Source organism: Mus caroli, chromosome X (assembly GCF_900094665.2).
Source record: "Mus caroli chromosome X, CAROLI_EIJ_v1.1, whole genome shotgun sequence".
NCBI classification, from domain to species: domain Eukaryota; kingdom Metazoa; phylum Chordata; class Mammalia; order Rodentia; family Muridae; genus Mus; species Mus caroli.
This window is the reverse complement of record NC_034589.1, coordinates 153931871-153942489: the sequence shown is the minus strand read 5'-3', so window position 1 is coordinate 153942489 and position 10619 is coordinate 153931871. Positions and strand designations below refer to the sequence as shown.

At 38.6% G+C, this 10619-nt stretch overlaps 1 pseudogene; it reads left to right on the top strand.

Annotated features, from left to right (window-relative positions):
• Positions 1 to 9907: 9907 nt before the first annotated feature.
• On the top strand, positions 9908 to 10002 carry LOC115030127 (annotated as a pseudogene).
• The last annotated feature ends 617 nt before the right edge of the window (positions 10003 to 10619 follow it).

The window sequence follows — 10619 nt, the reverse complement described above, 5'->3', positions numbered from 1 at the left end:
GAACATTTTTTCAGGTGCTTCTCTGCCATTCGGTATTCCTCAGGTGAGAATTCTTTGTTCAGTTCTGAGCCGCATTTTTTAATAGGGTTATTTGATTTTCTGGAGTCNACCTTCTTGAGTTCTTTATATATATTGGATATTAGTCCCCTATCTGATTTAGGATAGGTAAAGATCCTTTCCCAATCTGTTTAAGCTTTTAATATATTGTCTTTGCTATGTATGCTTAGTGTTTTAATGATGCAATGCCTTGGGGATTTTCTTTTTAGTGTTGTCTATTTTTTGTTCTGTGTATTTATTGTATCTATATAGGTGTGTCTATCTTTAGTTTCATGTAATTTTCTTCTCTGATTTTTTTTTGTGATGATCTGGTCTATACTGTTGATTTGGATTCTTTTTCTCTCATCCACATTTTTTTCATGGTCTTATACATTTCCTGAGTTTGTTGGGTTTTGTTGTTGTTGTTGTTCATTTGTTTGTTTGTTCGTTTTTACATATTATTTTCTTACTTGTTTTAGATCCTCTGCTTTCTCTTTGAGTACTGATAATTCAAGCTTCTTTTTGGTTCATTCTACTTTTAAAGTTTTCCTTTGAGTCTCTAGTTAAGTTATTGGATTTTTCAATTCTATCTTCATTTCAGTTTGAATCCTCTTCAATGTTTCGATCTCTTTTTTAAAATTTTTATTTTTTATTATTAGATATTTTATTTATTTACTTTTCAATTGCTCTCCCAAAAGTTCCCTCATACCCTCCCCCTGCCCTGCTCCCCTACCCACCCACTCCCACTTCTTGGCCCTGGCATTCCCCTGTACTGGGGCATATAAAGTTTGCAATATCAAGGAGCCTCTCTTCCCTATGATGGCCTACTAGGCCATCTTCTGTTACATATGCAGTTAGAGACACGAGCTCTGGGAGTACTGGTTAGTTCATATTGTTGTTCCACCTATAGGGTTGCAGACCCCTTCAGCTCCTTGGGTACTTTCTCTAGCTCCTCCAATGGGGGCCCTGTGTTCCATCCTATATAAGACTGTGAGCATCCACTTCTGTATTCCATTTTCAGGTCGTAGATGGTCTTCCTCATTTCTTTTGTGTTTTCTTGGGCATCACTTAGGCTTTTATTTTGATAAGGTTTTTTCTCCTTAATTTTGTGGAGCTTCTTCTTTGTGTCTTTCTGAAATTTTTGAATCCTTTGATGAAGTTTTAATAGTTATTTAAAATTGGTTTTTCTGATGTATTCTCATTGGAATGAATTTCTTTAGGACCTTTGGAAGATTTTTGGAGTGAAGATACTGGGTTGGCCTTTCAAATTATTGGCACTTTTGTGATGAGATCTGGACATGTGGGTTTCTTTTACTAGCACTGTGTATGATATGGACAGAGGAGGTTGGAATAGAGGAGATGATGTGTGGACTGCTAGGGTCTAGAAGTTGGAAATGGCATTGCTGTAATGAAGTCAGGTGGACTGAGAGATAGTGTACAGTATGTGCCTCCTGATCCAATCCTGGAGTGTGGATTTGACTGGGTGGAAAGGTTGGATATAGCATGGGAAGTGTCTACAGGTTGGGAAATATTTAGGGATGGTCCCAGAATAATTCTAAAACTCAGTTCTCACAGAGGAAGGACAATCCATACTAATCCTGGGTACTAGATGTGGGACACACGCTAGATCTTGCAGACTGTGGAGAGTTTGTTGGTTAAGGGGGTTAGGGAAACTCACTGAGCCAAACCTTAGATAAGGATGTGGGAGAAATAGCTGAATGGAGAGGATAGGTTTGGCACTGAAGCAACCTGTTGGTGCTGGCAGGTAGGGTGTTTCCTGCCAGAAGCATAGAGGTTGACTAAGGTAGAGTATATGTGGCTTCACAAAATGGGGGCTTTGAATATTTGACTCATGTTAGGTTTGGTGAGTTGAGGAGAAGGCATGGGTGGGAAGCCAGGAAGACCTGGAAATGAAAGGGTCAGTGGATGGAGAAGTAGAATTTTCTTATTTACCCCATGAACCTGCTTAAGAACGAGTCCTGCATAATGGTTTACCAATTGTTATTGAAGTTTGTAGAAACCCATGATGGGCATAATGGTGACAGTTTTAATCTCAGCACTTGGGAGGAAGAGGCAAGTGGGTCTCTATGAATTCAAGGCCAGCCTGATGTACAGAGGGAGTTCTAGATAGCCACGGTTACACAGAGAGACCCTATCTTTAATATTTTTGTCAAAGCATGAGTTAGACAATTTCCTGAAGAAGCAGTATGCTCACATCTCCCTGGTAACTACCAATTTCCATTTGCCATTGTCTCAATGTAAGAGACAGGTTCACTTTCTCACAGCAGAGGCTTATGGAAGTAAATCCAGTTGCTATAGTAAATGTCTTTTTATAATTAAGAGAAAGAGAACATAGTCAAGGATGGCATTATTTTGCAAACGTCAAAGGAAAAATAAAATGCAAAGTATATTTACGTTCCTAAGAAACTTTATGTGACAAAATTCTGAACATGCTATCTGAAAATCTATTTTTGATATCCTTTATGATTCTACAGTAGGCAGTTGCATGGTCACTCTTCCCCTTTCTGGTCCTCCAAGGCTACACCTTTAAGAACAGTGGTTAAAGAGAACAAGGTGTCCTGGTAAGATCAGTGCTTTCCTGCTTTTACAATAGAAAGTGTTGCATATTAGAAAGTCCCTCCTAGAAACTTCTCAGTCTAGTCTAAACAGGGATAGTTGATCCCTACTTCACTTCACAGCAGAGCCATTGGGAGAGCTTTGAAAAAGTCCGAAGCATAGGAAACACTCCATATCAACTGCATCAAAAACACTGTGTATGGCACTCAGTTGATTGATGTGCAGCCCAGATTCCAAACCAGAAGCTAAGAGCTCATACAAATTTGCAGTGCTGAATCCAAAGTCTCCAAAGACCAAATGACTAGATAGGTGTATTTGCTTGGAAAGTCACTTCCCATTCCTAACGTTGTTTTCTCATAGCTCCCTGGACTGGGACACTGGAAGTGGCCATTTGGAATTTCTCATTGCGCATACTGGTCACCATATATGAGAGTGTCTAATTCAGTGATAATGGCTTGAAGGTTGTTTCTGCCAAATAAAATGTCCTTAAGCAGGTCAGGACAACTCAAGTGCTCTTTTCTAAAGCAATCAAAGGCATTGATTCATGGTATAGCACTGGGTCCCTCAGGATATTTCTGATCAATCAAGCCATAATTACTAATTGGCTACTATATGTAAGGCTTTCTCCAAGTATAGACAAGAAATGGATAAGATATTAAGATTAGTGAATCCCAGCACTTGGGAGGCAGAGGCAGACGGATTTCTGAGTTCCAGGCCATCCTGGTCTACAGAGTGAGTTCCAGGACAGCCAGGGCTATACAGAAATCCTGTCTCGAAAAACAAAATGAAACAAAACAAAACAAAACAAAACAAAAGATTAGTAAAGATAAATCGTTAATAGAGGGTACATTTAGTAAAAGGAGTATGCATGACATAGAAGGGAAGATACAGAGGGTCTTAGCTGAAGAGATGATTGCCAAAGCAAAGGAACCACTGGGGGCATTCTAACACGAGCATGCATTTGCAATGTGAAAGCTGAGAATAAGAACTTCCCCCACGCCCCAGGTCTGTGGATGACACTGTTATGGCTGACAACAAAACACAATATAATGATGTATATCTACTGTCCCTCCCTGTTAGAGGTCATGAAACTTAAGTAAATGGCCAAAGAGTCAGTGTTTCTAGTTTTGTGGGCCACAGAATCTTTTTCACTATTATAGCAGAAGTGGCCATATATAAAGTATGAAAGAATGAATGAATGAATATGTCTAAGTGCTTTGAAATTTTCATGAAAAGCAAATTTGAAGTCAGATTTGACATGTGGACTGTCATTTTCTAACTCCTCTATGTTGCTAATATTTTTTCGCCATGCATTGTCCTTTGTATTCAATGGTAGGAAGGTAGCCAGTCATTTAGAAAATCAGAAGTTTGGGAAGTGAAAGCATTGAAGATAAACATTAAATTTTGAAACAAACACAAGTCATAGATGGACTTTTCTTTAGATCATTTGTTCATTTTCTTGCCTCTAGCTCCATAATACAACTTGGTTTTAGTTTATTTGCAATGATGAAATAACATAGATTATGTTGAATAAATGGATAGACGTTACATAATTTATTCTTGTCTCTCAGCATTTGTGACTAATCAGGCTAGGGTAGGATGTTTCACATAATTTCTTGGAAGCAAATACTACTGTAAACATTTAGTGAATTCCTACCCATTAATTCACAAGACTGAAAGAGATATTTCCTTACAACTCACCATCTATACAATACATAATGATAAAGCTTCTCTTTTATGTAGTCCCTAAGTAAAACATTATTATTAGATGTGTGTGTAGATTTTTAAAGAGAGAACACCATAATATATTGAGACTTAGCATTTAATTTCACACACATTTGTTGGATTCATAAATCTTCATGGACTATATGGTACAGCAATAATATATGATGCCTAAGCCCTTTAGTAGACATAATCTCTGTCACACATAGAGAGAAACCATAGCATTAATGTTAACAGGAACTTTACTGTAAAATAGCATACTTAGGCATTGGAAAACTGAGAAAGAAATATCAGGACATCGTGGAGGTAACAACTGAAGGAAGCACTATTATATTTGTAGTTCAACACCTCCCAAAGATCTTGAAATTTTTAAAATATAGCTGTGTGAAGGAGGATCTCCATTACTTGGTTTGTGTCAGTACATCTAAATTTATAGAGACTATGGGGCCAGGATCTAGACTTTTTAGACCATTCCTACCAAATGATAATCTCTCTCTCTCTCTCTCTCTCTCTCTCTCTCTCTCTCTCTCGTGTGTCTATTTCTGTCTCTCTGTTTCTCTGTCTCTTTCTCTCCACCTTTTTCTGGTGTGTATGTGTGTGTATATGCAGGCACATGTGCATGTGTTCTCTGAGAGTTTCTCACTGAGTCTAACACATAGCATTTTGGTTGGTCGGAGTGTCTAGTGAGCTGCCAGGATCCACCTGTCTGAATCCACAGCAGTTACAAGCACAAGTGTTCATAGCCCACATTTTAAAAATGTATGTGGGATTTGGGGATTTGAAGCCAGGTCCTTGTGGTGGCACACTGAACACTCTTACCCACTAAGTCATCTCTTCAGTCCAGTAATAGGATTTTCAAGGGTACACTGTGATCTGGTTCTGAGAGTGCCAGCAAAATTTCAAATGGACTCAGTTGCTAGTGGAATGGATTGTGACTGTTAGGGTGAAGTAGTAGTTTGAAGCAAGGAAAAAAAAAACAATTCTTTTTTTTTTCTGGTATCTTGCACTGTTCTTCTAGAGGGGCCTATTGGAAAAGTCCAACAAGGAACAGTTGGCAAACAAGAAACATGATTTACAAAGTCTTACCTAGACTCTCCAAAAGGAAACTTAGAAGGGTGGTTTTGAAGCCAAGAGTTAAAGCTAAACCACTGTCAAATAATTCAAGAGCATATTCTTATCCAGGGATCCATCCCATAATCAGCTTCTAAACTCTGACACCATTGCATACACTAGCAAGATTTTGCTGAAAGGACCCAAATATAGCTGTCTCTTGTGAGACGATGCCTGGGCCTAGCAAACACAGGAGTGGATGCTCACAGTCAGCCATTGGATGTATCACAGGACTCCCAATGGAGAAGCTAGAGAAAGTACCCAAGGAGCTAAAGGGATCTGCAACCCTATAGTTGGAACAACATGATGAACTAACCAGTACCCCAGAGCTCTTGTCTCTAGCTGCATATGTATCGAAAGATGGCCTAGTCGGCCATCACTGGAAAGAGAGGCCCATTGGACTTGCAAACTTTATATGCCCCAATATAGGGGAATGCCAGGGCCAAAAGAATGGGAATGGGTGGGTAGGGAAGTGGGGGGCACTATGGGGGACTTTTGGGATAGCATTGGAAATGTAATTGAGGAAAATATGTAATAAAAAATATTAAAAATTTAAAAAAAGTTGTATGTAAATAAAAGTTTGTCAAATTTAATGAAACATTTCATCTCTTTTGCAGAGTTATTTTAAGAGATGCTTCAGAATTCTAGGAAGACTACAAATCATGGATTATTGAACACTTTAATTTTTCAAACCTGTGGTTGGGTTTTTTTCTCCCACCCAAACAGCCAGATAGTAACTATTCGTATGTTTGTGGCCCAAATGGCCTTTGTTTCACTACTCTGCCACTCCTTCAGTCCATATATGTCCCATCTACTTACCTTTACCATTGCTGCCTGAAAGCAGCAGTAGACAACATTAAGGGCCTGGCTGTCTTACAGCAGGGATTTATTTATAAAAGCAGCTGGCAGGATGGTTGAGCACAGAGGCCATAGTTTGCCAGCTCTTGCTCTAGAGTATAGTAATTCTCAAGCCTGTGTGCACATTTAGATGAGCCCTGAAAAAGCCCAGTTCCTGCTTCCAGGATTGATATTAATTTGGTTTGCAATGAAGCCTGGGTAGTAGTGCATTTTAAAGGCTCCCCCAAGTGATTTGATGCTGATAACCACTGCTTTACATTCCCTCTTAATTCCTTAATCAAGTGATCAGTCATCAGCCACTCGTAAATGCCCTAAGCAGATGCATTATTTGAAAGAATCCAGAAGTGAATTATGTCATGGTAATTTTTTTGGAAGCCAGAAGCATCGTCTCCTCATTTATTTTTCATAAGTTCAGATTTTCATATATCAATTTTTAAAAAGTAGCAAGCAAGTGCACATGTGCAAATAAGACCCTTATGCATATGTTAGCTTAGTGTAATGTGTCTATAACTAGACAGTGGTGTTTTATTCATTTCTGTGTCCAGGATGCACGGATGGTCTACATATATTTGAAAAGAGTAAATGAATAGTGAATAAAGAAAGGAAGGACAGAATTACATACAAATCTTAGCTAGAATTCTGTTAAAATTATTCCGTGTTTCAAATGGCTGTTACTGTATTGGTTACCACTGATAATTTTCATAGTTCTAATAAACATTTAACTATGTCCACAAATCAATTTATTTGGGAATGTTGACGAGAGCAAGTTACATGATACCCTTCATTGAAACCAATGGCCATTCCATTTTCTTAGGCCATCTTTACGAAATTCTCTCTATTTTTTTCAAAGTCATTCATGTGGAGTTTTCAAAAACCCAATGGTGTATTTTTGAGGCACTATGGTTTCCATGGCAACTGTGGTTATAACATCACTGGTGTTATCAGTAGGGAAATGGGGAGATATAAATACTACAGATGATAATGTTGTTTCTGTTTGTCTTATTAGATCGCTCCAGGCACTAAGAATGATAGTTTGGGTATATTAGAGAATAGCAGCTGTGACTGTAGTGTGGATTACACCTGGATTTTATCATCAAGAAATTGGCTCTGCCAAAGCTTTACAAACCAAAATGTCTCTACTAGCTTTACTGAATGTCTTAACTAAAACAAACTTGCCTTTTTAAAGAAACTTGCAGCACCAATTTCAAATAACAAGAGTTTAAAATATTTTTAAAATACTTAAGGTATTTTAAGATTGGAATAAAAAAGGAAAAGAAACCACTTCCCACAGCACCCAGAGGAGGTTCCAATCCCAGGTGCTCTAGCATGCCCAGGATCTTAGGATCGGGGATGAGTAGGAAACAACATCTTTTATACACCACTGGGAGTAACTGGGAGCAGCAGGAACCAGGGACACAAGAACCACACACAACCAGTGGCCTGGGTTCCTTCCAGCCTGCAACAGTTTTCCTTGGGCACAAACTCTGCAGCCAGCCCCGCAGCACTCAAAGGAGGCTCAAATCCCAGGTGCTCTAACAACCAGGATCACAAAATCCCAGGACCCCAGGATCCCAGGAGCTTGGTCACACCAGGATCTCAGGGTCCCAGAAGCAGCTTGACTCCCAGGAACTCTGACACACTCAGAATCTCAGAATCCCTGAATCACGGGATCACAGAGGCAGCTGGGCTATGAGGAGTTCTAACATAACCAGGATTACAAGGACAGGCTCCAGTCAGATAGTGAGGGCAGGTAGCGCTAGAGATAATCAGATGGCTGGAGGCAAGCATAAGAACACAAGCAAAAGAAACCAAGGTTACTTGGCATCATCAAAACCCAGTTCTTCCATCATAACAAGTCCTGGATACACCATCACACCAGAAAAGCAAGACTTGGATCTAAAACAACTTCTCATGATAATGATTTAAGAAGGATATAAATAACTCCCTTAAAGAAATACAGGAGAACACGGGTTGTCAGATGCCATAATGGGACAAGCTAATAACTAGCAGGTGATCATGCTGAAGTGGCCTGCCTCAGATTATTGTATAATCTTCGACAGGTGAGCCCTCATTAAGCAAGGCTGTGAGGGACTTGTTTTAGGAAAGATTCCTGCTATTAATGTGCTTTTTCTGTTATTATTAAACATACATAACAATCTCTAAGTAGGAGCACACCCCCTTTGAAGCAGATCTCTGCAGATCCACAAAGATGTACTATCTTGTAGTGATGCTATATAGACAAATAGATGACTTAAGTCTCAATGATGATCCTATAAGAATTCCTAAAATTATATCTGTGGTTATTAAGCATTTTTATAATGGGACTGCTATTAGGTCCTTTTCTGAGAGTCAAACTGCAATGAGAACTCGGCCAGTCTTCCAAGTGTCACCAGTTAATTGTTCTTAGATGATAACCAGACTTTCTCCTACTCAGAGAACATTCCAAGAGGTTGTAAAACAATTAACCAAAGATCATTAAAAGGGAAATAATGATTTATTGTAAGTGCTAGGACAGAAGATAAAATACCACCTGGGTTTACCTATAAAAAACTTCACTAATAAGTTAGTTATGGTTTTAAATCTTCAGTGAACCTGTGGAGCTCAAAGAGAGATGATGGGTGTTTAGCCAGATAATTACTCCTAATGGATATGTATGTAAACATTCACTGTTTTAAACTTCTATTTCAATTTATGATTTGATTTTTTTGTGTGAACTTGTGATGAACTTTGTAACATGTGATCATGTATTCTGAAAGTTGTATAAGTGCTGAGGACAAAAAAAATAAATCATCAATAGCGAGCTAAGATCAATAGAGGATTCTTTTTGGCCTTTCCCCACTTAGACTAGATTCTTTTCCCTTTACCCAAATAGAGAATTTTTCCCTTTACCCACTTAGGACCATTCTGCTTTTCCCTTTAGATAGCTTTCATAGGAAACTTTTTACAACTTGGTAATAAACTCTATAATCACTTATCTGTTCTTTTTTTCTCTTCCTGCAACTTCTGACTATCAGGCTGAAAGTTAGAGCCAAGCAGTTCCTACTGAGATAGAACAAAGGCTGCATTGCTTAATCCTTCACTGTTAGGCTACAGGTGTTAATCACCAAAGCCAGCAGTCTTTTATTCTCAAAAAGAGCCAGAAAGTTTTTAGGACTTTTTAGAACTAAGCCCTGAGACACCCAGAATTTAAAGCCATCACCAGAGTCCCACTCTGTGAATCCACCCCTATTCTGGCTCAGGCCAGGAGGCTCCTGTCAATAGAAGCCCTTAAAGAGGAAACACAAAAATCCCTTAAAGAATTTCAGAAAAACAATCAAACAGGCAAAGGAAATGAATAGAACCCTCCAATATCTAAAAATGAAAATAGAAACAATAAAGAAATCACAAAGGGAGACAACCTTGGAGTTAGAAAATATAGGAGAGAGACCAGAAGACCTAGATGTAAGCATCACCAATAGAATATAAGAGATAGAAGAGAAAATCTCAGAGGCAGAAGATACCATAGAAAACATTGACACAGCAGTCAGAGAAAATGCAAAAGGCAAAAAAGCTCCTAACCCAAAACATTCAGGAAATCCAGGAAAAAATAAAAAGACCAAACCTAGTGCTCACTTCGGCAGCACATATACTAAAATTGGAATGATACAGAGAAGATTAGCATAAGATGACAAGCAAATTCGTGAAGTGTTCCATATATTTAAGAGAACACAAATGCCAGCCCAGGCTACTATACCCAGCCAAACTTTCAATTACCATAGATGGAGAAACCAAAGTAGTCCATGACAAAACCAAATTCACACATTATTTTTCCACCAATCCAGCCCTTCAAAGGATAACAACAACAACAACAACAACAACAACAACAAAAATACAAGGATGGAAACCACGTCCTAGAAAAAGCAAGAAAGTAATCCTTCAAGAAACATAAAAAAAGACAGCCACAAAAACAGAATGCCACCTTTAACAAAAACAACAACAACAACAACAACAACAAAAATAGAAAGCAGCAATTACTTTTCCTTAATATCTCTTAATATCAATGGACTCAACTCCCCAATAAAAAGACAAAGACTAACAGACTGGCTACACAAACAGGACCCAACATTCTGCTGCTTACAGGAAACCCATCTCCGGGAAAAAGACAGACACTACCTCAGAATGAAAGGCTGGAAAACAATTTTCCAAGCAAATGGTCTGAAGAAATAAGCTGGAGAAGCCATTCTAATATCTAATAAAATCGACTTCCAACCCAAAGTTATCAAAAAAGACAAGGAGGGACACTACATAAACATCAAAGGTAAAATCTTCCAAGAGGA